We start from the raw sequence: 27,382 nt of genomic DNA, 5'->3' as shown, positions 1-27,382 counted from the left end.
TATTTTGGCTAACATGAAAACTAAAAGTGGGAGGTTACTAAATTGGAGTCTGATGCTACAGGAATTTGATATTAAAATACAACATATTAAAGGGAGTGACAACGTAATTACTGACTGTTTATCTAGATGTTAATTTGAAAGTATATCTGTATTATTTTTGTAGTTAAGACCACTTCGGTATTTTGTTAAATTCTGTAATTCTGTAAGATGCTGTGTTAGTTAATTTTCACCTTGGTGAAAATTCCCAGAAGGATGGGGGTGTTATGAAGGATGAACAGCTCTGATGGGCAGAAGGGTGCAGAGTTGCCCATGCTCCCCCCCCCCCCAGGAGAATCACAAACCATTTTTGTTGCTATGCTGCTCATGAGAGAGAGAGATAGAAAAGAAAACATGCAAGAACATCTGCTACAGATAAGAGAGAGATAAGAGAGGGGGAGAGAGACTTGTTGATTCACCGTATTATGACTTCTGAGAGACTTATAACTTCTGAGAGGGTTATTTATCTTATACCATTCTGTTCATTAAAATTCCACAGTGGACAGCCAGAGTAGGCTGGTTTGATGGACACAGCCATTCAAAATTGATTGACAACTGAGACCCCGTGAGTAGGGATAAAAGTGAGGTCTGGGGAGACACCCTTCAGACACACCAGGAGACACACTAGTGGACACTGATTGAGTGTTGGAACCCACGGGAAGGTGTGGGGCATCGGAGACCGAACAAAGAGTTTGGTCAGTTAAACTCACAGTGTTATAGCAGGGCCGGTGGGGACTTGTGTGTGTGTCCACTCATGCCAGAGTGACTAGTCCACCACAGAAGAACAGTCTAGCTGAAGGACAGAGGGGTCATAACTGAATGGCCACAACAACGACACCACGAATCAAGAACACAAAGGAAGGTTTGCCTGACTGTAGCTGTTACTGCTCGCTCGCTCTTTCTCTCCCTCTCCAACAATTACAACACAACAACCAATATCTACCTCAGCACGTATGAACTGAACTGAACAATTCACTATCCCCTAGACATCGTTAGAGCTTGTTTATTATTGCTTATTATTATTCCCACACTTTTAGGTTTATTATTGCTAATGTGTATTATCTATATATTTGCATTATTGGTATTAATTTACTTATTTTATTAATAAACACCTTTGAATATAGTATCACCAGACTCCAACGGATTCTTCTTTCTCTGCTGGTTAGACACCCAGTTATGGGGTACATAACAGTGACATATAGTGCCTATAAAAAGTGTTCACCCACCTTGGAAGTTTTCATGTTTTCATGTTTTATAACATTGAATCACATTGGATTTAATTTGGCTTTTTTGACACTGATCAACAGTAAAAGACTCTTTCAAGTCAAAGTCAAAACAAATCTCTACAAATTGATCCAAATTAATTACAAATATAAAACACAAAATAATTGATTGCATAAGTAGTCACTCCCTTCATGTCAGTATTTAGTAGATGTACCTTTGGCAGCAATTACAGTTTTGAATCTGTGCTGATAAGTCTCTAACAGCTTTGCACATCTGGACACTGCAATTTTTCCCCATCCTTCTTTACAAAACTGCTCAAGCTCTGTCAGATTGCATGGGGATCGTGAGTGAACAACCATTTTCAAGTCCAGCCACAAATTCTCAATTGGATTGAGATCTGGACCCTGACTTGGCCCCTCCAGGACATTAACTTTGTTGTTTTTAAGCTATTCCTGTGTAGCTTTGACTTTATGCTTGCAGTCGTCTTGCTGGAAAACAAATCTTTTCCCAAGTCACAGTTGTCTTGCAGACTGCATCAGGTTTTCCTCCAGGATCTCCCTGCATTTTGCTGCATTCATTTTACCCTCTACCTTCACGAGCCTTCCAGGGCCTGCTGCAGTGAAGTATTCCCGCAGCATGATGCAGCCACCACCATGCTTCACAGTAGGGATGGTGTACTTTTGATGATATGCGGTGTTTAGTCTGATGGTCAGAAAACTCAATTTTGGTTTCATCAGACCACAGAACCTTCTTCCAGCTGACTTCTGAGTCTCCCACATACCTTCTGGCAAACTCTAGCTGAGATTTTATGTGAGTTTTTTTCAACAGTGGCTTTCTCTTTGCCACTCTCCCGTAACGCTGTGACTGGTGAAGCACCCAGGCAGAAGTTGTTGTATGTGCAGTCTCTCCCATCTCAGTCACTGAAGCTTGTAACTCCTCCAGGTTTGCCATAAGTCTCTTGGTGGCCTCCCTCACTAGTCCCCTTCTTGCATATTCACTCAGTTTTTGAGGATGGGCCGCTGTAGGCAAATTTCCATTTCTTGATGATTGACTTAACTGTACACCAAAGGATATTCAGGGACTTGGAAATTTTCTTGTATCCATCCCCTGACATGTGCTTTTCAATAGTCTTTTCATGGAGTTGCTTGGAGTGTTCCTTGTCTCATGGTGTAGTTTTTACCTGGATGCTGACTCATCAGCGGTTGAACCTTCTAGACACAGGTGCATATTTACAATAACCAATTGAAACACCTTGACTTCTCACTGTGATCTCCATTTAACTAATTATGTGATTTCTAATACCAATTGGCTGCACCAGTAATTATTTAGTCTATCATATTAAAGGAGGTGAATACTTTTTTAATCAATTAGTTTGTGTTCTATGTTTGTAATTAATTTGGATCACTTTGTAGAGATTTGTTTTCACTATGACACAAAGGAATCTTTTTCTGTTGGATCAGTGTCAAAAAAAGGCAAATTAAATCCACTATGATTCAATGTTGTAAAACAATAAAACATAAAAACTTCTGGGGGGTGGGGGTGGTGAATACTTATATATAGTTTTAAGTTAGATTTACTTTACTTTCTTTTTACATTTTAGATTTAAGTTCTAATTTATTTATTTCCATTGTTTATTTAAAAACTTAAGAAAAATTTGTTTCAGATAAACTGTTCCAACAAATTCACAGTTCATTTTGTTTATAGGGTATAAATCTAAAAAGGCCAGTTTTAATTTTCCATTGCTAATTACTCACGAAGTGAAGCGATAGTTAAGATTCAACTATATTGGTGAGTCTGAAGACATAAATGGATCAGATTTAGGATGGCAGAATTTCTTCCCTGGAGGATATAATGAACCAAATGTGTTTTTTTTTACAACAATCCATTAGTTTCATGATGACTATTAGTGAGCTTTTCATTCCAGATTTAGTTAATCAACTGCATTTAAATTCCCCAGATGCCTCAATGAATTTCAAACTCATGTCTCTAGAATGGATGAATTGTCTAGAGCACTGGATATTGATCTGAGAATTTAACTATTGGACTATCATAGTAGAGACTGGACCAAATGTTCACCGGGCATTCAAATACACAGTTAGTTAGTATCTCACAAGGTCGAGGACAGGACTAAGTGTAGGTCACATGGTCATAGAACCATAGAGCACAACAACCCAGAAGCAGGTCTGCTGGCCATCTTGAAACTGCTCTCCCATTCGAAAGGATCAGAACTAATGTGATGTAGATCTGAACTCCATGTTCTTGCCTCTTCCTCATAAGTGTTCATCTCATGTTGAATTTAAGACTTTTATTTTAATACTTAAGTAAAACTTAAAATCAACAAAATAATTAAATCTTACTTAAATTCATAATTTCTGGTAATATTTCAGAGTTACTTACTTTCCATTTTCAAATCAACATTTGATTTAGAGCTCTAGCACAACCTTTGATTTCAAAGACCATAAGACCATAAAACAATAAAATATAGGAGCAGAATTAGGCCATTTGGCCCATCAAGTCTGCTCCACCATTTCATGATGGTTGATCCAATTTTCCTCTCAGACCCAATCTCTTGCATTCTCCCCATAAACCTTCATGCCCTGACCAATCAAAAATCTATCAACTTCTGCCTTTAATATACATAAAAGCTTGACCTCCACAGCTTCCTGTGGCAAATTCCACAGATTCACCACTCTCTGGCTAAAGGAATTCCTCATATCCATTCTAAAAGGACGTCCCTCTTTTCTGAGGCTGTGTCCTCTGGTCTTGGACTCTCCCTCAATAGGAAATATTCTATTTACATCCATTCTATCAAGGCCTTTCAGCAATCAATAGGTCTCAATGAGGTCACCCCTCTTTCGTCTGGATTCCAGTGAATACAGGCTCAGAGCCATCAAGTGCTCTTCATCTGACCAGCTATTCAATCCTTGAATCATTTTCATGAACCTCCTTTGAACCCTCTCCAGTTTCAGCACCTTTTCTAAGATAAGGGGCCCAAAACTACTCTCAATTCTCCAAGTGAGGCCTCACCAGTGCTTTATAAAACTTCAACATTCCATCCTTGCTTTTATATTCTAGTCCTCTTGAAATGAATGCCAACATTACAATTGCCTTCCTCACCACAAACTCAACCTCCAAGGTTTGACTATAGAGCAACCACATCACTTGCCTTAAGCCTGTGGTGATTTTCCAGATTATTTTCAGTTCGAGTTAGTTAACAACCACCAATGAGTTATGAATGTGTGTGAAGACTGAAATATGTGGGCAGCCAGTTAAATTTTCCAGTGAGTTGGTTATCAAAGTTTTCATCAGAAAACTTGTAGCTATACCCACTCGTGGGAAAAGCTTCAGGAGTAATCTCCTGAGGGAAAATCCAGCGCTGGAGTCCCTAAGCAGATCTACATTGAATTCAACACTGACTGGCAATTCCTGCGACGCTGCTGGTGCCAAATTGTATCGGTTTCTGCTTTTCCTTTGGGTTTATCAGCTGTGTTGGGAGGGGGAGCCTGCTGCACGGACAACAGCTTGCTCTCCGTATTATACTGCCTTTGTTGCAATGAACGAGGCAAACCCAAACGCAGGACACAGGCACAGAGATTGAGTTAGGATACAGACGTGGGCATGAGCGTTGAACAGCAACCAAGAGGGAGTGCAGGAAAGCAGGAGGCAGGCAGAACTTATCTTGACACGGAGCATAGAAAGGGAAGTGGCAGACAAATCTTTTCTTAGCACGGAGAGACAGAGTTACACAAGTAAACCTCGGTACTGGAGTAAACTTTGAACCCTTATCTTGACATGGAGAGACAGAGTTTCACAGGTAAACCTCAGTACTGGAGTAAACTTTGAATCCTTATCTTGACACAGAGAGATAGAGTTTCACAGGTAAACCTCGGAATCGGAGTTGAAATTAGAAAACTTATCTTGACTCAGAGAGACTGAGTTGCATAGGTAAATCTTGGTACTGAAGCAAAACTTAGAACACACAATCCTAAGCGGCCAGGAAACGTTAATTACCACACTGGCAAAACCAACAATCTGGTAACTAGTGGGTGCAAAGCCAGGGTTCTTATGCTGCAGATCTCGATGAAAACCAGGTGTGCTGCCATTAAAGGAAATTAGGAGACAATGGGGAATTAATGGTCAGAACCATGGCACAATCAAAGAGAATTAGGAGAAAATGGGGAATTAATGGTCGGGACCATGACAGCCTTGGTTTGTGTTTACGTAGACACCTAGGACACAATACCTATGGTTGACCAACTAACAGAGGCCTAAAATTGGTTTTCAAGGTTCTGGAGTGTTAATTTGGGGTCGGATTTTAATTAAGGGAGACGTTGAGATCATGTTTCCACATGTATTTGTCACCAACTACTTCATCAGCTAGCTGACTACATTTTTAAGCCAAAGGCATGCATTAGAAATCTTGCATTAAGCTATAAAAATGTTTCTCTGTCCCATTTCATTGTGAAGCTTTCTGTTGGCTTATCAAGGCCTCCTAAGAAAAGTTGGAATCCCTCTGCACCAGAATTTCTACCCACGGCTCTGGTCCCCCAGCCTGCAACAACTTTTCACTCACTTCCTTATCAAATATCTATGAAACTGGGCCTTAAAAATATTTGAACACTCTGTTTTCACCACGCTTTAAAGAAAGTTTGAAAAGCTCATGATCTTCTGAAAGAGAAAAAAAATGCCCCATCTCTGTCATGGGTCTTTATTTTAAATAGTGACTCCTCATCCGCGTTTCTTCCCACTTGACTGCAGGGCTTCCCAACCTGGGCTCCATGAACCCCTTGCTTAATGGAATTGGTCCCTGGCATAAAACAGGTTGGGAACCCCTGCACTGGAGGAAACATCCTCTCCATATCAATCATATCTCCTGGTTTCCTGGATCCCCTCTCACCCATTTAAACTTATTCATTGTTTTCCATCTTCTCTCATAATTTAGCCTAACTATTCTGACAACTAGGCTCATTAACCTTTCAGGAACTCCCTACAATGCATCAATAACATTTCTTAATTAATTAATTTTTGAAATAGAGTGTTGAACAGGCCCTCCCAGCCCTTAGAGAAGTGCCTCCCAGGACCCTGACCACTTAAGCACAGTCTATTTATGACTGGTAGGTCTTTGGACAGTGGGAGGAAACTGGAGCACCCAGAGGAATGTCACATGGTCATGGGGGGATGTAGAAACACCTTACAGGCAGCAGCAGCAATTTAACCCGGGTTACCTGTACGGTAAATGCTGTGCTGACCACTGCACTACTGTGCTGAAATAGTACTGACTGTTTGTGTACTATATGTGTACAGTACTACTCAAAAGTGTTAGGTGAATATATATAGCTTGGGTGCCTGAGACTTTTGCACAGTACTGTGGTAGTTTTATGTATTACATTGTATTGCTGCCACAAAAAAAATTAAATTTCATGACATATGTAAGTGAAGATAAATCTGATTCTGATATGGGTCTCTATTGTGAACTGAGAGAGGGAAGGGGCAGGGAGAGGGGCATCATGGTTGGGAAAAGGGGAAGGGAGACGGAAGGGAGGGGAGAGCACCAAAGAGACATCCTGTAATGATCAATAAACCAATTGTTTGGAATCAAATGACCTTGCTGGTTTCTCAGTGCACCTATACCACCCCCGCCCCGGCACTCCTTCTCTGTTACCTGTCCTACACCCCTCCCACAGCACTCCACCCTCATCATTCCCAACATCGTTTGCTCCCACCAGATTTCCAAACTTGCTCTCCACTCCATGTTGACAAATACAGTACTGTATACACTATATATAGTCTGCCCTTTTCATCTGTTGAAAGGGCATTGACTCTATAGATAGAGAGTTCCCAATTCTGATGAGAGGATATTCTCTATAACTGACATGCTGATAATTTTCAGTGTTCTGGCTTAATGAAGATTGCCAATTTCCACAGAGTTTTGCTTTGGTAACTGGCATTTTATGCTGGTGTCTATGGAAGGAAGGCAAAATGTACAGTATACATTTCATGCCCAGTCTATCAGACATCGTACTACCAAGGTTCAGATGCTTGTTATCCTTCACAAGTGCTCTGCATTCAAGGAGTCCAATGACTCTTTTGCAGGGATTCTCAAGCACGGCTCCTTGCTTAATCATTTTGGTCTATGGCATTAAAAAAGGCCAGGAACCCCTGTTCCAAAGTAACCAGCTGTTTATGGGAACTAAAATGTTGGTAGCATTTACAAGAGATGAAGTACTGGATTTCTTGGTGTGAGGAAATGTTGTTCCTTTACACAGAAAGGGCAGCAGGGATACAGCAGAGAACTACAGGCCAGCGAGTCTTACGTTACTGGTAGGGAAACTATTAAAGAAAAAAAATTCTAAGGGACAGGATTTATTTTCGAGTGGAAGGCAGGGATTGATTATGAATAGTCAGCTTTTTGTTTGTAGGCTTGTGCATCAAGCCTGGAGGTTAGGGCACAAATGTTTTATCACAACTGAGGCAACGTTTCATAACAAAGGATTGAACGTATTTTTTTACTTTGGAACTTGATTGTTTTGAAGCATGTCAATCTTCAGTACTCATTCTCTAGCAGTTTTGGTTTGTTTTTTAGGTAACTGCTACAAGACATATGCAGTGGGAAGAGTATGCAGAACCAGGAAGACAAACCTAACAGGGTCAGTAGGCTTAACTGCATTTACTTAATGCAAGGAGCCTCACAGATTAGATGAATGAGTGAGCTAAAGGTCCAATTATGATAATGTTGTAATAATGGGGATGGAACACCTCTTTTACACTTTATATATCTAAAGAAACCTGGTATCCTCTTTAATAGTATTAGCTAGCTTACCTTCAAATTCCATCTTTTACATTTTTATGACTTCTTTAGTTGCTTTCTGTTGGTTTTTAAAAGCTGCCCAATCATCTAACTTTCCACTAATTTTTGCTCTGTTACGTGCCCTCTTCTGGCTTTTATGTCGGCTTTGACTTCTCTTGTCAGCGATGGTTGTGTCATTCTGCCTTTAGAATACTTCTTCATCCTTGGGGTATATCTATCCTGCACCTTCCGAATCACTCCAAGAATCACCAGCCATTGCTGCTCTGCCATCATCCCTACTAGTGTTTCCTTCCAATCAATTCTGGCCAGCTTCTCTCTCATGCCTCTGTAGTTTCCTTTACTCCACTGTGATACTGATACATCGGACTTTAGTTTCTCCTTCTCAAATATCTTTTGTTAGCCAAGGTTCTCTAAACTTAACATCTCTAACTTTTACCCTTACAGTGACATGCTGACTCTGAACGTTTATTATCTCACTTTGAAATGACTCACACTTATCAGTTGTTTTTCTCTCTAGCTGCTACTCCTAATCTACTTCTGCCAGCTTCTGTTTTACACTATCAGCATTTGCCTTCCCCAAGCTTTGTGACCTAACTTGAGGACCTACTTTATCTTTTTCATGACAGCCTCGGATTATTTATTTAGTTATTTTTTGTGATGCAGAGTGGAATAGATCCTACTGGCCCATCGAGCCACATCACCCATCAATAGCCCAATTTAATCCTAGTCTAACGGGACAATTTACAATAACCAATTAACCTAACAACTGGTAGATCTTTGGACTGTGACAGGAAACAGAAGCACCTGAAGGAAACCCATGTGGTCACAGTGAGAACGTGCATACTCCTTAGAGGCAGTGGCTGAAATTGAACCTGATCTGCTGGTTCTCTAAAACATTGTGCTAACTACTACTTTAATGTGCCACCCATTCTGTTCCTTGTTTAGTCTCTGTTCTGAAATAGGATCCTCCACTGTCACTTCAATCACTTGTCCATCTTCATTCCCTAAGATCAAGCACTCTCCCCTCTCTACATACTGATTCAGAAAACTTTTTGAAAGCATGTTACTAATTCCTTCCTATCTAAGCCCCTTGCATTAAGGTAATGCTGGTTAATATTCCGCCCCCTGACACTCACAAACTTCTGGCATACTGCTAGTTTCTTCCACAATGAAGACAGATGCAAAATATTTAAATATGAGGAAATCTGCAGATGCTGGAAATTCAAGCAACACACACAAACTGCTGGTGGAGCGCAGCAGGCCAGGCAGCATCTATAGGAAGAAGTACAGTCAACATTTCCTGACGAAGCCCGACTGTACTTCTTCCTATAGATGCTGCCTGCCCTGCTGTGTTCCACCAGCATTTTGTGTGTGTTGCAAAATATTTATTCAGTTTGCCTGCTATTTCCTTGTTCCCCATTACTACCTTGCCAGCATCATCTTCCAGTGGTCTAATATCCAATCTCGTCTCTGGTCCTCTAAGGCTAAAGGACACAGCCTCAAAATAGAGGGACATCCATCTAGAATGGAAATGAGGAAGATTTCTTTAGCCAGAGAGTGGTGAATCTATGGAATTCATTGCTATCGGCAGACGTGGAGGCCAAGTCATTGGGTCTATTTAAGGCAGAGGTTGGTAGATAGAATTGGTCAGGACATGAAGGAATATGGGGAGAAGGCAGGAGATTGGGGCTGAGAGGGAAATAGATCAGCCATGATGAAATGGCAGAGCAGATTCCCAATGGGACGAGTGGTCTAATTCTGCTCCTGCATTTATGGTTTTATGGTCATATTGAAATATTGATTGGGGAAGAGAAGGAAACATACGCTAGGTGTAGGAAATTGTATCAAACGTGTCACGTCAAGTTTACAGGGGATACAAAATTGGACATGGAATTGGTTTATTATTGTCACAAATAGTGAAGTCGTTTTAGAGAACCAGTCAATAGTCTTAAAACTACAAGGTTGACTCTATGGTGGGTGGGGTCTTTGATTATGCTTGCTACTTTGCTGAAGCAGTGAGAAGGTACAGGCAGAGTCCATAGGGCAGGCTGGTTTCCATGAGATGAGCTTATCCACAGCCCAAGCATTTTCTTGAGGTCATGGGCAGAGCAGTTTCCATACTAAGCCGTGATGCATCCAGGCAGGTGCTTTCTTTGGTGCATTGATACAAATTAGTGAAAGTTAGAAGGGATGTGACCAATTTCTTTATCCTCCTGAGGAATAGGGGCTTTCTTGGTCACGGGGTCTACTTACTTGGACCATGACAAGGTACTGGTGATGTTCACTCTTGGGAATCTGAATTTCACAACCCTTTCAACCTCTGCATGATTGAGATAGACCAGAATATGTGCAACACCACCTCCCCTTCCTGAACTCAATGACTATTTGCATTTGCTGACATTAAGGGGATTTTAATTGTCCTGTGCAAAATGTTGATGGCCTTATATATTCAACGTTTCTAATTCTGCATTTTAAATAGTAGAAACAAGGCAGGAAAACATCTTCCAGACTGACGGCTTTCCCTAACTGACAACTCCCTTAAGACATCTCACTCAGCCTTGGCGGCACCTGGCCAGCTACAATCCATGTTGACGACCAGCTATAGTTTTGGAAATTGGGGCACAGTGGTGCAATAAAAATCTAATGATTAGTGTGCCCATAATTGCATACATCCCAACAGTGTGGAACTGAAATCCTGGCCTATTTTTATTTTATTTAGCTATACAGTGTGGAGTAGACCCTTTCAGCCCATTGAGCCATGCTGCCCCAACAAGCCCGGACAAACCTGATTAACCCTAACCTAATCATGGGACAATTTACAATGACCAATTAACCTACCTGCTACATCTTTGGGCTACGGAGGTCCCAGGGAAAACCCACAGAGGGAATGTACAGAGACTCCTCATAGAACACGTCAGAATTGAACTCCAAATTCCAGAACAACCTGAGCTGTAACAGTGTGGCACAAATCACTACGCTACTATGGCATCTTATGTAGTTGGTAAAATGCCTATCGCTAGAAGGCTGGGACCCAGGGTGGTGCTGCCACCCATTAGCCAATCAATCTGCACGAGTCAACCAAGCAAAGCTACCTTGATCAATGGCCCCCACCTCCTGGCAGCACCCTGACTGATGAAATGATGGCAGATGTGAGATCCCACGAGCCTTTTGCAAAAGTCTGAAGTGCATGATTCATGCACCGCAGTTTATCTATCAAAACCTTAAATGTTGAATTTGAGACCATAAAGTAAGGAGACTTGGCTTCTCCATCACTGACACCAGAGAGGAAATCTGCTATATATCTCACAGCATCGGCCAGTTGCTGGAATAGCACCCTCAGTAGCAGTAATCACACACAGGGCAATTGAAAGAATCAGTGGTATCATTCATTGGGAATAAAGAGGGAGTAGAGCAAGGTGGTTAGTTGGAGTGAGATGGATTTGTCAGAGTGTGCCAATTGCATTGAATGAGGAAGTCGTAAATGACCTTCCCTCACTTCCTATATCATCAGTTCCTTTCTGCACTGCATATCTACCATGTGCACAATTGATTTGGAAATTAGTGGCTCGACAGGCTCAAAGTTCAAAGGAAAATTGACTATCAGAGCACATGTATGTCACCAGATACAACACTGAGATTCTTCTTCCTGTGGGCATACTCAGCAAATCTATAGAACGGTAACTGTAAACAGCATCAATGAACAACAAACTGTGCAAATGTAAATATAAATAAATAGCAATAAATAACAAGAGTGTGAAATAACAAGATAAAGAGTGCTTAAAGTTAGACCATCAGTTGTGGAAACACCAGAAGTAGAATGAATGTAGTTATCCACTTCTATTCAAGAGCCTGATGGTTGAGGGGCAGTAACTGTTCTTGAACCTGGTGGTGTGAGTCCTGAGGAACTTGTACCTTCTACCCGATGGCAGCAGCGAGAAAAGAGCATGGGCTGGGTGGTGAGGATCTTTGATGATGGATGTTTCCTTTCTACAGCAAAGTTTCATATAGATGTGCTCAAAGGTTGGGAGGGTTTAACCGATGATGTACTGGGCTGAGTTCACTACATTTGTAGGATCTTCCGCTCAAAGCGATTGGTGTTCCCATACCAGGCTGTAATGCAGCCAGTCAGTCCATTTTCTACCACATATCTACATAAGTTTGACAAGATTTTTGATGACATGCCAAGTCAATACAGAATCCTGAGGAAGTCAAAGAGCTTTTTGCTTTCTTTGCAATTATATTTATATGATGGGTCTAGGACAGGTCCTCTGAGATAGTGACACCCAGGATATTGACCCTCTCCTCCTCTGATCCACCAATGAATACTAGCTCATGGGCTTCTAGTTTGCCTCTCCTGAAGTCTACGTCCTTGGTCTTATTGACATTGAATGAGAGGTTGTTGTTATTACACCACTCAGTTAGATTTTCAGTCTCCCTCCTGTATGCTGATTTATCACCACCTTTGATACAGCCCACAACAGTGGTGTCATCAGTGAACTTGTATATGGTGTTGGAGCTGTATTTAGCCACACAATCATAGGTGTAAAGCGAGTAGAGCAGGGGGCTAAGCGCACATTCCTCAGGTGCTCTTGTGCTGATGGAGATTGTAGAGGAGATGTTTTTGCCAATCAAAACTGCCTGGGGTCTGCAAGTGAGGAAGTTCAGGATCCAGTTACGGTGACCCAGACCTTGGAGTTTACTGATTAGTTTTGAGGGGATGGTGTTATTATGGCACTACATGCTGAGCTTTGGAACAAACCCACATTAGAGGGCCAACAGGCAGCTGGTGGTGTTTCTCTTCTATTATTACACAGGTGTGAAACTCATCATTCTGGATACCTTTGTAGATTCAGTAGTTATCAGTGAAGATAAATATTCTGAGGCTTTTGACACTCTTCAGAGAAACTAAGTGGAATAAATGTAAAATCTGGGGCACATAGAGCAGAACATTATTTTATCCACTTTTTCAGCATAAGAAAGGACATATTTTGTGTGGTGGGGTGAGGCCATGTCTCTACCGAATGAGGTGTAAGGTGCTCGTTCCCTCCACCAGCCTTGGGCAAGACGTAGCACCTGCTCAACCCCCACCCGCGCCAGTCAGGGTCACGTGATGTCATGGGAGCAGGTGGTGGATGGTCGTATAAGAAGCTGGCACCTGATTTTGTGACCTCTGACACCAGGCAGACAATCTGTATAGTATTGATGATGGCTGGGTCCACCCATCTTGTAAAGACACTGCCCAGAAGAAGGCAACGGAAAACCATTTCTGTAGAAAATCACGATCATAGTAGAGAATCAAATCAATTCAAATTAAGTTTGCTTATCATTTGAACATGCATGGATACATCTGAACAAAACAGCATTCCTCTGGGGCCAAGGTGCAAAACCTGCACAGCACATTCAAAATAGTCCAAGACCCTGATGGAGATGTCCCTCAAATCGATGGTACAGTTCCTGGCAATCCAGCTTGTCATTCCACTGATCAAACACTGGAGAGAAGCACCAACAGTAGAGGCCAGCCCCCAACCAAGCACATTGGTAACTTGGGGCTTCCAGAAAGTCACTAATAAGGTGTCACAAAAAGATTATTAAACAACACCGGAACATATGGTTTGGGGATAAAATACTAATGGGGTGGCATGGTAGCCTAGTGGTTAGCACAATGCATTACAGTACCAGTGACCTGGGTACATTTCCCACTGCTCCCTGTGAGTTTATATGTTCTCCCTGTAACTGTGTGGGTTTCCTCCCACACTCCAAAGACATGCCAGCTAGTAGATCAGTTGGTCATTTTAAATGGTCCTGTAATTAAGCTAGTGTTAGATTGAGGTTGCTCTGCAGCATGGCTTGAAGGGTCAAAAGACCATATTTCAACATACAACCAAACAAACTAGGATTAGTTGTGAATGCACTTGGATTTCATGAATGTCTTTGATGAGCCATCACATAAAAGGTTGTTGAGTAAAGTTAGAATGCATGGTATTAGGGTCAGTATACTAGTAGTGATTGGAGATTAGTTATCGGGCAGAAAACAGAATTGGGGCAAATGCATCATTCACCTTTGGAAATGTCTTCTCGCGTTCCAGTTGTTCATCATCTTTATCAATGATTTAGATGCCAAAGCCAAGTGAAATATATCAAAATTTGTTATCAATATAAATCTGTCTGACAGTGTGAATGTGACAAGGACGCAGAAAGGCCTAAAGGGAATGGATACAGTCAGAAGAAGTGAGTGGGAGATGGAATATAATGTGGAAAAATCTGAAGTCATCTACTTTGGCAGAAGAAAAGAGAAAAAAACATTTCTTTAAATGATGAGATATTGACAAGTGTTGGTGTTCACAGAAGTTGCTGACCTTATACATGAATTAGTGTAAGTTAATATCTAGGTGGAGCAAGCAATGACAAAGACCAATTATATGTTGACCTTTGTTGCAAGAGGATATGAGAACTAGAGTAAAGACGTCTTACTGAAATTGCAAACAAGTCTCTGTTTGTAATAGTGATGGCACCACTGTCACGGTGTGTATTGACAGATGACTGAGCCCAGGTGCAGAGGAACGATAAACTCCCATATTGAGACAGAAACAAGAGTTTAGTCATCGGAACTCCAATTAGACTTCAGTGGCTTGACCGAGTGACACTATGAGATGAATCATTCTTGAAACCCACATACACATACACAGGCCCCACAATAAGTGCTAATTGGGAGTTCACTTTAAATAATCACAGTAGGATGAAAACCTGTGCCAGTCAAAATAAATTTGACAAGATTAGGCAGAAAGCACAAGAGCTTAACAACTCTAGATGAGACAACAATTAATAAATACAGGTGTACAGGGCCAGCAGGGCTGATGATAAACACAAGATTGACCAGATAAATTCCTAAGATTGGATTGTTCTTTGAAGAGATGTAAAGCAATGTTTAGAAGGAGAGGTCTCACTGAAGTGTAGAACATTCTTAAAGTAGATACAGGAAAGATATTTTTAGGCAATCTTTCCTTTCTACTTTCAGTCCAGATACAGGATTTCTATACAAAATATCTCAATAACATTCCACCCCCAACAGATGCTGTTTATCTCACTGAGTTCTTCCAGCAGATTTTTTGTTTTGCTTTAGATTCCATCATTTGTGTCTCTGTTAGTTTCCTTGGCTTTCCTAATCTGTGCATAAATTGTAAGTTTGCACATGGTCTCCCAACCTAAATGTATATTGGGACACATATGTAGTCTCCCTGTGCAGTATGTTATGGACGCACACATAATCTTAAAGCCAGGTCATTACCATCATTATGTGCTGTGTCGTCTGTTGTGGGTGATCACAGTCTTGTGACCTATTTGTCCTTGGCAAATTTTGCCGTTGCCATTGCCTTCTTCTGGGTAGCGTTTTTGCAAGACGGGTGATCCCAGCCACTATCAATACTCAATAGAGGTTGTCTTCCTGGTGTCAATGGTCACATAACCAGGATGTGATATGTCATGTGACCATCCACCTCCAGCTCCCATGGCTTCACATGGCCCTGACTGGGTGGCTAAGCAGCTGCTACATCTTGCAGGCTAGCAGAGGGAGGGAGCACTTTGCACTCCCTTTGGAAGAGATGTGTCTTCATCTCACCACACATAGGGCCAGGTAAGCATATTATATAACCTATGACTAAAGCAGAGATGGGAGCACAACTTCTCCAAATATTGGGTATATCAGCTATATGCATGGGGGGGGGGGGTTCCCTGTTGCATAAATATTGAAGTCAAATAATACCCAGTCTCTTTAGCCTGAAAGTATATCAGGGTGCACAAGCGTTCTCCATGATTCATGAGCAGAGAGGCAGGGACATAATCAATCTGTCAGAACTGCAAACAATCTGCTGAAAGAGCTCTGTGTGTCCAGTGACGGGAAAGGAATTGTCAATGTTTGAAGTACCTGCATCAGAACCAAGAGTGGTGAGGGGATGTGATGAGGCAGACTGGTGGACTGAGGGGTGAAGAATGATAGGGAGGTGAACTGTATGGGGAAGCAGATGGATGGATAGGGTTTCTTTGTTAAGTGAAGGCACTACAGTAACATAACTCCATTGATCCAGGGTGATCTGTATGAACGGTACGCAAGACAAACTTTTCACTACGCCAGTACATGTGAAAATAATAAACGGCACCGGTGGACTCGTGTTATCAGGTGAGGTTGGATAGGCTGGGCCTATTTTCTTGATGTGACGGAGGCTAAGTGCTGATCTTATAGGGGTTTATAAGATAGATAGATAGATAGATAGATAGATAGATACTTTATTCATCCCCATGGGGAAATTCAACTTTTTTCCAATGTCCCATACACTTGTTGTAGCAAAACTAATTACATACAATACTTAACTCAGTAAAAAATATGATATACATCTAAATCACTATCTCAAAAAGCATTAATAATAGCTTTTAAAAAGTTCTTAAGTCCTGGCGGTAGAATTGTAAAGCCTAATGGCATGACCGTAGCCTACTCAGCGCCCTTCGCTCAGCTACCGATGTTAAACTCTCCAGTACTTTGCCCACGACAGAGCCTGCCTTCCTTACCAGCTTATTAAGACGTGAGGCGTCCCTCTTCTTAATGCTTCCTCCCCAACACGCCACCACAAAGAAGAGGGCGCTCTCCACAACTGACCTATAGAACATCTTCAGCATCTCACTACAGACATTGAATGACGCCAACCTTCTTAGGAAGTACAGTCGACTCTGTGCCTTCCTGCACAAGGCATCTGTGTTGGCAGTCCAGTCTAGCTTCTCGTCTAACTGTACTCCCAGATACTTGTAGGTCTTAACCTGCTCCACACATTCTCCATTAATGATCACTGGCTCCATATGAGGCCTAGATCTCCTAAAGTCCACCACCATCTCCTTGGTCTTGGTGATATTGAGACGCAGGTAGTTTGAGTTGCACCATATATCACAAAGTCCTGTATCAGTTTCCTATACTCCTCCTCCTGTCCATTCCTGACACACCCCACTATGGCCGTGTCATCAGCGAACTCCTGCACATGGCAGGACTCCGAGTTATATTGGAAGTCTGATGTGTACAGGGTGAACAGGACCGGAGAGAGTACGGTTCCCTGCGTCGCCCCTGTGCTGCTGACCACCGTGTCAGACCTACAGTCTCCCAACCGCACATACTGAGGTCTATCTGTCAAGTAGTCCACTATCCAATCCACCATGTGAGAGTCTACTCCCATCTCCGTTAGTTTGTGCCTTAAGATCTTGGGCTGGATGGTGTTAAAGGCACTAGAGAAGTCAAGGAATGTAATCCTCACAGCACAACTGACCCCCTCTAGGTGAGAGAGTGATTTGTGCAGCAAATACGTGATAGCATCCTCCACTCCCACCTTCTCCTTATACGCAAACTGAAGAGGATCATCATAAAATCATGAGGGCTATATGTAGGGAATATAATCACAATCTAAAAGAGAGTCTAGTGCTTTCCTGGTGTATATGATGAATAAACTCTTCTTGGGCTTCCTGCTGGGTATAGTTATCGATATTAACTGACATTTCGATGACAGACTTTGCCATTGGTACCTGAAAATTGCTACTCTACTTGTACCCAGCTGGAAGGTGAGAAGAGTTTATCACAGTCTTTCTCCCCAAGGATAGGAGAATCTAAAATTGAAGGGCGCTGGTTTAAGTTGAAAGGAGAAAGATTTAAAGGGAGTCTGAGGGGAAAAAATTTTGTGTAGAGGTTGCTGGGTATATGGAACAAGCTTCCAGAGAAGATAGTAAAAGTCAGACGCAATGTTCAAATAATCATCGGACAGGTGATTAGATAAGAAAGACATAGAGCACGGGTTTCCAACAGTTTTTATGCCATGGACCGATACCATTAGCACACCAGGTTGGGAACACCAGGTTTATAGAGATGTGGATCAAATCCAACCAAATGGATCCAGCCATCTTGGATGGCTGTCTTGGTCAGCACAGATGAGTCGGACAGAAGGGCCTGTTGCCGTACTGAAAAATCCTATGACTATTAATTTCCATGTAGGAAAGTGTATGGTCATGCAACTTGGTAGAAGTAATAAAGACATAGACTACTTTTTAAATCCAGAGCAGATCCAGAAATTGGACATGCAAGGGGACTTGGAAGTCCTTGTGCAGTACTCCCTAAAGGTCAATTTGCAGGTTGAGTCTGTGGTGAGGAAGGCAAATGCAATGTTAGCATTCATTTCGAGAGGACCAGAATACAAAAGCAAGGATGTAATGCTGAAGCTTTATAAGGCACTGGTAGGGCCTCACTTGGAGTATTGTGAGCAGTTTTGGGCCCAGTGTCTATGAAAGGCTGTGCCAGAAGAGATTCTTAGAGTGATGCTGGAAAGGAAAGGGTTAACGTGTGTGGAGTATTTGATGGCTCTGGGCCTGTACTCACTGGAATTTAGGATGGCGGAATCTCTTTTAAACATACTGAATATGAAATTCCCAGACAGGGTGGATACGAAGAGGATGTTTCCAGTAGTGGAAAACCTGGGACCCGAGGGCACAATCTCAGAATGCAAGGATATTTCTATAGAGCAACAATGTGGAGGGATTTATTTAGCCACGGGGTAATGGATTTGTGGAATTCATTGCCACAGATGCTATATGGGACAAGTCTGGTTATATTTAAAGCAGAGGTTGATAGATTGCTGATAAGTAAGAATGTCCAAGCTTAAGAGAATGAGAGTCTCTGGCTGTCTATCTATGCCTATTAATGTTGGGAATATAAGACTACATATTTACTGGGGACACGAATACACTCTCAAATCCGTGCATGCGTAATCTCCCAGGTGCCAGCAGTTTTGGACGGGAGAATGTGTGTGTCCCCGTCCCCCAGTTTATCCTGTTCCGATAACCAGGAAGAATGCATACCGCAGCGACGCGCACGCATTGTTTGAGCTTTTTATATCCGCTTGCCCTGCGGCTTCAATCCGTTATTTTTTGCAGGGGTGCGCATGCGTATACTTCCTCTCCCCACCCCCAAACGCACACACGCAGTTGAGCTCCCTTCCCCATGTACTTGCGCGCGGCGCGCACGTAGCCTGTCCGTCCTGTACGTGGGTTTGCGCGAGCAGGCTGCCCGTCTTGTACGTGGGAGTGCAGGTGGCGCGCACGCAGCCTGCCCGGCCTGTAGGTGGGAGTGCAGGTGGCGCGCACGCAGGCTGCCCGTCCTGTAGGTGGGAGTGCAGGTGGCGCGCACGCAGCCTGCCCGGCCTGTAGGTGGGAGTGCAGGTGGCGCGCACGCAGGCTGCCCGTCCTGTACGTGGGAGTGCAGGTGGCGCGCACGCAGCCTGCCCGGCCTGTAGGTGGGAGCTCGCCGGTGATGGGAGTCGGATCGGGGAGCAGTAGCGGCGGCGGTATCCCGGTCAGTGTGTGCGACAACCCGTGAAGGTAATGTCTGTGCCGGTGGATGTTCGGCAGCAAGCTCGGCGCTGGTTTTAGGTAAGAGCTGTTCGGGGCAGCCGGCTGCGTGCGGCCTAGGCATCTGCTGGCATCAGACGGAGATTCCGGGTTTCTCCCATAAAGGAAACCCCCTTTCTGCTTAATTATTAGGCTTACTGCTAACGCCGCAGTAGTCCCGGTGGTCGGTTCACAGTGGTTTTCCGTGATGGCGCGGTTATGTACGGATAAGCTGAAGGTGGGCTGATCTTCAGCTGCGGCAACACATCAACAATCTTGTTTCACCTGCCTGACTACACGATGTTATTTCATCATTCCAGTTACTTGTGCCACCGGCAAATATCATGCAGCTTGGAACACATTGCAGCTGAATTTGCGGGCAGTTTGATATTGCGAGAGTAGTCTTTTATTCGCAACAACAAACTTGCGAGAGTAATGTCAACAGAGCAGCGTCTCTGATGACAGTAATGTCTCCCTTAAACATTTATGTCTTCCCTCTTGGAGTACACCTTGGCTTAGCAGAGAATGACGTACACAGAAGATGAGTGATAGGGTTTGAATAAATTTCGAGATAGCAGATGCAGGTTTAATATCACTGCCATATGTTGTGAAATTTGCTGTCTTTGCGGCAGTAGTACAATGTAATACATAATAGAGAAAACGCGAGTTACAGTAAATATAAAATAATATAAGTAGTGCAAAAACAAAAGTGAGGTAAACAGCTGAATGTTGGAAATCAGATCAATAAATAATTTATAACCTAAATCCTCATAACCTAACCTAAAACTCATTACGGTAGCTAAGATGTGCTGTATCTTGTCTCAAATTAAAATATTAAGGCAGGCCAGCTTCTTTGAGTGGATTTTAAGGTGTTGTTAATGACAGTTTTCTTGGATCATTTTGTCTAAATATTAAAGTAAAGTTATGCAGTTACATTTGCATATTGGCTATAAAAACAGCCAGGTTGCTTTCAGTAATATTAAAAATCGGAATCCGGTTTATTATCACTGGCATGTCCTGAAATTTGGATTGTAGCAGCAGTACAGTGCAATACATACAGCTTACAATAAATTACAATAAGAATATATTTAAAAATAGTGCACTTCTGCCCCCTGACACTCAAATTTCTAGTGTACTGTTAATGTTTTGCATAGTGAGGACTGATGCAGAATACTTATTAAGTTCCTCCCCCATTTATTTGTCCCCGTTACTACTACTTCAGTGTCATTTTCAAGGAGTCGATATTCACTCATCTTGTTTTTACTCTTATCTACTTGTGGGGGGGAAAATCTTTTGGTATCCTCTTTTATAATATTTGGTAGCTTCCTTTTAGTTTCATCTTTTCTCTCCTTATAGCTCTTCTAGATGCCTTCTGTTGGATTTTCAAACCACAAACGAGAAAATTTGCAGATGCTGGAAATCCGGGCAACAAACACAAAGTGCTGTTGGAACTCAGCGGGCCAAAGTCCTGCTGAAGGGATTTGTCCCGAAGCTTCGGCTGTACTTTTTTCCATAGATGCCACCTGGCCTGCTGAGTTCCTCCAACATTTTGTGTGTGTCGTTCTATTGAATTTTGAGAACTTCCCAATAATTTTTGCTATGTTATATGCCCTCTCTTTTGCTTTAATGCTATTTTTGACTTTCTTTGTCGGCCATGTTTGCCTCATCCTCCCTTTAGAATACTACTTCATCTTTAGGAAGTATCTTATTCTGCGCCTTCCAGATTGCACCCGGAAACTCCAGCCATTGCTGTTCTGCTGTCATTCCTGCAAGTGCCCCCTTCCAATCAACTTTGGACAGCTCCTCTGTAATTCCCTTTACTCCACTCTAAAATAGATGCATCTGACTTTATCTTCTACCTCTCAAAACTTTTTTTTTGGTTCATTTTTTTTCCTCACTCCATTAGCACAAACTGACCTGCTGGTCGTGTATTACAACACTGCTTTTACCAATATTTCATATTTCTTTTATTTTACTGCTTTCATTTCATAGCTTTTGTTCATTGTTTTTCTTTTTGTAACTGTCTCTTAACCAGCTGACTTCCATAGCTTTTTACCAATTGACAACCCTATGAGAAATATTACTTTTATCCTGGTGAGGGGTATTCAAGTTGTCACATCAGCTTGCAGAACGTTTTTAGCATTGCCTCTTAATTATATTTTAGTGATCTGCATTATTTGTCATCAAATTTCCCAAGTTCTGATAATTAGGATTTTTAAAATATGACATTTTTAAATTCTGATTTGTTTTTTTGGGAACTATAGAGTAAATGTTTGTCATTCTAAAATGGTAATGGAGGTTTGGTGGAGGCTTTAATGTGTAGTTTGTTGAGGTGGTGCTGAATTAATTGCATTAAAGAGAAAATATAAGATTGTAAAATGAAATTTAAGCTTATTCTTTTTGTTTTCGGTAGCTGACAAAATATTTGCAGTAAAAGATTTCCAAGATTATTCATTGCAAGTTGGCACCAATAAGAGGCAACTCTTTGCACACAGTTCAGATGGGAATCACCCAAGTATTTCTGTTTAGGGTTACTACAGCTCAAATGCACAGTTACAGCCATGGGTACTGTTGGGCTTGAAATTCTGCCCTGTGTTCGTTTAGGAAGAGAGACAACCAACACCGGAATATAGCAAAACGTGGCTTTATTGGCAGAATCGCAACTGGCACAGCGAATCCACGGAGTCGCTGGAGAAGGCGTTCTGTTTTCCCCTTACAATCTGCTCTTATTTATACCCCTTTTCCCCCCAGCACACCCCCCGCTACATATTAGGTAATATCGGGCACTTGTGTCCATCTTATTGGCCCGCAGCCATATGCTCACGAGTTACCTGTTTCTTTTGTTTACTGAATCGCGTGACACTAGTAGTTTTGGTGTAGCGGGGTCCCCAGTTTCGCTCCCCCCTCCCTCGCATCCCGGCCTCCTAACATTATGTGTGTTACGTGAGCCACTCCTGACCTGTAATGGCAGTCTCGAATTAACTCCAACACTCCCTCCCTTGGCCTCCCAGAGGCCACATCCCCACATCCCTTACAATCTTTTCCGCGGCTGCCGGGATCAGGCAGAGAGGTGAGCGTCCCCCGGCACTCTTTGGCGTGTCCTCCCTATTTGCTTATCCTGATTTGTCCGACCTAGGGTCACAAAATATGGGTAGGGATTCCCTAAACATCCGCAATTTTTACAAGTAGCATGCAACATTTCAGAAAACTTAATCAAGAACAGATTCACAATCCCCCCCCTTGCCATGGTCCATTTCAGTCCGTGTCCTCCCATAGCGCGTCCGCTTTCCGGGAGGGCCGTGTCCTCCCCTTCCACCGGGAACAAGGGTGCCTGGTACGCCGGTAGAGGTCCATTCTTTCCAGTCAAGGCTCGATCTATAGTCCGGATGACTAGGGTCCTAATACAGGGTATGCAACAACAACCACACGTGATAAAGATAGCAATTTAAGTAGACAGTCCTAGAGCCGACTGTCCCAGAAACGCTCCCCACTTGCCAGAGGTCTTATTTAGCCAGTAGAAAATGATGCCAGTTATTGTCCCCCTCCCTTCTTACCTTTTAATGCCCTGTTGGAGACCTCGGCGACAGGGTATGGACCATGCCACCGTTTTCCGTTCCAGGTGAGCTTCCCCGGGCCTCGGAGGAACACTTCCACTCCTACCTTGATGGTGTCCGACCCCTGCGGCTGCTCACTGTTAGATTATTGAACTCGCAGAGTTATCAATTTTACCATATTTCTAAAAACTCATATATACTCTGTTACTCAACACACAAATGTCTGAGTTTTCGGTAACTCGAAATTGAAGTGCTCCATGGCTCCCTAGTACACAGAGAGGATCAAATGTGGGACGGTCGCCTTTCAAAACCTGACCTTCGCGTGGGAGATTTCTCCTCTTAACAACCAGTCTAAGGTAGGCGCCGTCATTATCCCTGTGTACTACGGTGTCCGCAACACTTTTCTCCTCACTCCTGAGACTTTTATGCCCATCGTGGGCGGCGGGTACCCTCACTCAGAAGACTTTTCCACGGGCGGAGAATCTTCCTAAAAACAGATAAGAGTTAGTACTTACCAGTCACGATTCTGCACCGGGAATGATCTCTCCCAGGGTAATTTGGGGTTGGTGAGGATCCGTCAGCAGACAAGATCTAACTCAGTGATTTAACTATCTAGTGGAAGTCTTTGATATAACAGGCACTTCCTGACCTTAGTCGAGCTTGCGGCCGCAAGTTGTCTGCCGTCGGACCCGCCAGCCTGTGTTGTCTCTCCCTCCCCACGTCGGGGTCACCAAATGTTGGGCTTGAAATTCTGCCCTGTGTTCGTTTAGGAAGAGAGACAACCAACACCGGAATATAGCAAAACGTGGCTTTATTGGCAGAATCGCAACTGGCACAGCGAATCCACGGAGTCGCTGGAGAAGGCGTTCTGTTTTCCCCTTACAATCTGCTCTTATTTATACCCCTTTTCCCCCCAGCACACCCCCCGCTACATATTAGGTAATATCGGGCACTTGTGTCCATCTTATTGGCCCGCAGCCATATGCTCACGAGTTACCTGTTTCTTTTGTTTACTGAATCGCGTGACACTAGTAGTTTTGGTGTAGCGGGGTCCCCAGTTTCGCTCCCCCCTCCCTCGCATCCCGGCCTCCTAACATTATGTGTGTTACGTGAGCCACTCCTGACCTGTAATGGCAGTCTCGAATTAACCCCAACAGTACTAACATGTTACTTCACTCCTGATGAAGGGTTTCGGCCCGAAACGTCGTCACTACCTCCTCCCATAGATGCTGTCTGGCCTGCTGAGTTCTGCCAGTATTTTGTGTTTTTTATTTATTTCCAGCATCTACAGATTCACTCGTGTCAGCGTTGTTTTATGATGCTTAAACAATCTCGACAAACCCCAGATGGCAGACTTGGGCCGTGAGTGCAGTTTCCCTTTAAGAAAATGGAAGCTAGGTAGGTGCACTGGTCTACGGGTAGGATTGAAACACAGAAGCCACTGGCCCCCCTTACCCTTGCACTCTGGAATCCTGCTGGTGAGTGTACGACCTCGGAAAAATAAAATTAAAGACCTCAGAGTAAGACTGCAGTACCAGAAGAACATCAAGGACTGCTGTCAACGTTGCTTCAGGGAAACATGACTCTCTGTCGCTATTTCGGACACGGTGCTTCATTCTCTACAAAGACAGGTCAGCTCAGTTTTTTAAAGGTAGAGGACTGGAATATGCTTCATAATTAACTCATCATGATACACAGATGTGATGGTTCTGTCTCACTCTTGTTCACCTGACCTGGAACATCTAGTGGTAAGAGTCATCCATTTTATCTGCCAGGGGAGTTTTCTGCCATCACCCTGGTAGCTGTGTACGTTCCATCTCAGGTGAATGTCAGGCAGGCACTAGAGCAGCTGAACGATGTGATCAGCAGCCAGATACCTTCTCTATCAACGTGGGGGATTACAACTAGGCCAACTTAAAGAGGTCTCTGAACAACTATCACCAACAGAACTAGAGGAGCCAACACACTTGATCACCATTATACCATCATCAAGAAGACTTACCACAACCGCACCTTGGAAAGTCTGATCACTTCTACTCCCGGCATACAGGCAGAGGACCAGTGGAGAGGATTGCAAAGGTATGGTGAAGGGAGGCAGAGTCTTGTAAGCACTACTGCTTTGAGTTGCTGGACTGGACAGTATTCAGGGATTCATCTTTGGATCTGTATTAATACACCAGAGTTGTCTTCAAGACCTGTGTGGATGAGAATGCTTTCGGGAACATACCCAGACCAAAAACCGTGGATGAACCAGGAAACTTATAGTCTGCTGAGGACTAGATCTGTAGCATTCAAGACCAGAGATCCAGATCTATCCAAAAAGTCCAGGATGGCCTATGGAAGGCTATATTAAGAGCTAAAAGGCAATTCCAATTGAAGTTGAAAACAGAATCAGATGCATATCAGACTTGGCAGGGTTTGCAGGCCATTACTTTCTTCAAGGCAAAACCTAACATGAATGGCTGTGTTGCTTTGCTCCCAGGTGAGCTCATACCTTTAATGTAGCTTTGAAAGAGAGATTAAAACTATACCTGTGCAAATCCCTGTAGCAACTGGTAACGCTATGCTGTGATCTCTGTCTCGAAGGCCAGCGTCAGGGAGGGTGAACCTTTGTAAAGCCTCAGCCCTGATAGTGTACCCTAGTGGTCACCAACCTTTTTAAGCTCAAGATCCCCTACCTCGGCCTTAGTGAAAGGCCAGATCGACCCCAGATCGATTAGTTACATACCTGTGCACTGAGGCAGAAAAGACTGGAAGTAAAACCCTGCAACCCGGAAGTAGAAATAATGTATAAACACCAAGGGTACCCACCCTTTTTTGCACCGCGGACCAGTTTAATATTGACAATATTCTTGCGGACCGGAGGGCGGGGGAATGTTAAACACAACAGGAATACAGTGATACTCAAAGCAGGTTCCTTATGTCCAGTCTATTCTGCAATTTAGTTTTTGTGGCTCTCGGCACTTAGCTGCTGTCCCGCACTGCTCACGTTTTTTCCGCTGAAAAAGCTCAGCGGGGTTCGTCTTTAAGTGCAGGGTGCTTGGACTCAGGGTGCTGAACCGGTTTTGAGGGCTTCATTGCCTCATTAGACAGCCTCCCGGCCTGAACTCCAGCCTCTGCCCGCCTGCCGCCAGACGCCCTGGCCAGGTGTGGCTGGTCGTGGGTGGGGTGAGAGGACAGGGTCAGGGCCGGAGGTCCCCGTACCAGGGCAGCGGCGGTCGCAGTCCGGAGAGAGCGACCGACTGAGCGAGGAGAGCGAGAGGCCCACACTCGCCCCCCTTGCAGGATCTATCGGCCGACAAAAGTTTTTTCCAGTAGATCGCAGCGCGGTAGCTGCTCTGCTACTTACGGAACCATGAGCCTGGATAAGGTCATCTGCCAATATTTTAGTACTGGGTTCCCCACGAACATTCAGTGTGCTAAACAGGTTCAGAGGCGGCGTCCATCTGTCCGCGCTCCAGGCCAGTAGCAGCGGCACTTCCTGCCAGCCGCGCGAGGGTATCACTGCGTTTAGGCAACTGATGACCTTGCATGCGTTCAAGTTCAACAGTGGCCGTGACAGGGAATGAGGAAAGTTGCAACTGACTCATATCCTTTCCTCATGGCCCAGTGGTTGGGGACCACTGAAGTACACTGTGTAGTGCGGGGGAGTTACACGCATGCGCACTGGGCAGAAAGAACGGAACTAAAACCCCGCAACCTGAAAACAATCTCTCAACAGTATTTGTGTATTTATTTTTCAATTTTTTTGGGATCTACTGGGAAAGTCTCAAAGATCGACCAGTCGATCGCGATCAACGGGTTGGCGACCACTAGTGTACCCGGTCAGGCACTGAAACCCTGTGGCTTGCAACTGTCGGGAATATTCAAGCACATCTTCAGTCTCCCGCTGCTGCGGTCAGAGGTTCCCACCTGCTTCAAAAGGGTGATGATCATACGAGTGCCCTAGAAGAACAGGGTGAGCTGCCTCAATGAATATCACCCAGTTGCACGTACACCTACTGGGATGAAGTGCTTTGAGAGGTTGGTCTTGGCCAGAATCAACTCCTGCCAAAGTAAGGATTTTGACCCACTGCAATTTGTTAATCACCTCAATAGATCTACAGCAGATCCAATCTTACTAGCTTTTCACTTGGCCTTGGATCACCTGGACTATAGCAATACCTATGTCAGGCTGCTGTTTACCCTCGGTATTAATCAGCAGGCTTTAATACCTGGGCCTTTGCTCCTCCCTCGAAGAGGAGGTCAAGGGAACGCACACCAGTCATCGAGGGATCTGCAGTGGAAAGGGTGAGCAGTTTCAATTCCTGGGTGTTGACATCTCTGAGAATCTATCCTGGACCCAACATATTAA

General features: G+C 43.6%; 1 protein-coding gene across 2 annotated transcripts in view; it reads left to right on the top strand.

The window, feature by feature from the left end:
- The first annotated feature begins 19,329 nt into the window (after nt 1-19,329).
- insig2 (insulin induced gene 2) overlaps nt 19,330-27,382 on the top strand; it is a 35,813-nt gene continuing 27,760 nt past the window's right edge. Inside the window, exon 1 of one of the 2 annotated variants that reach the window (XM_073047575.1) lies at nt 19,330-19,516. The gene's annotated coding sequence lies outside the window, so the exon portion shown is untranslated. The remainder of the gene's footprint in view (nt 19,517-27,382) is intronic. The other variant, XM_073047576.1, reaches the window with a different exon arrangement.

Source organism: Hemitrygon akajei, chromosome 5 (assembly GCF_048418815.1).
Source record: "Hemitrygon akajei chromosome 5, sHemAka1.3, whole genome shotgun sequence".
NCBI classification, from domain to species: Eukaryota; Metazoa; Chordata; class Chondrichthyes; order Myliobatiformes; family Dasyatidae; genus Hemitrygon; species Hemitrygon akajei.
The sequence above is the reverse complement of the archived record's forward strand: the minus strand, read 5'-3'. Positions and strand labels throughout refer to the sequence as shown.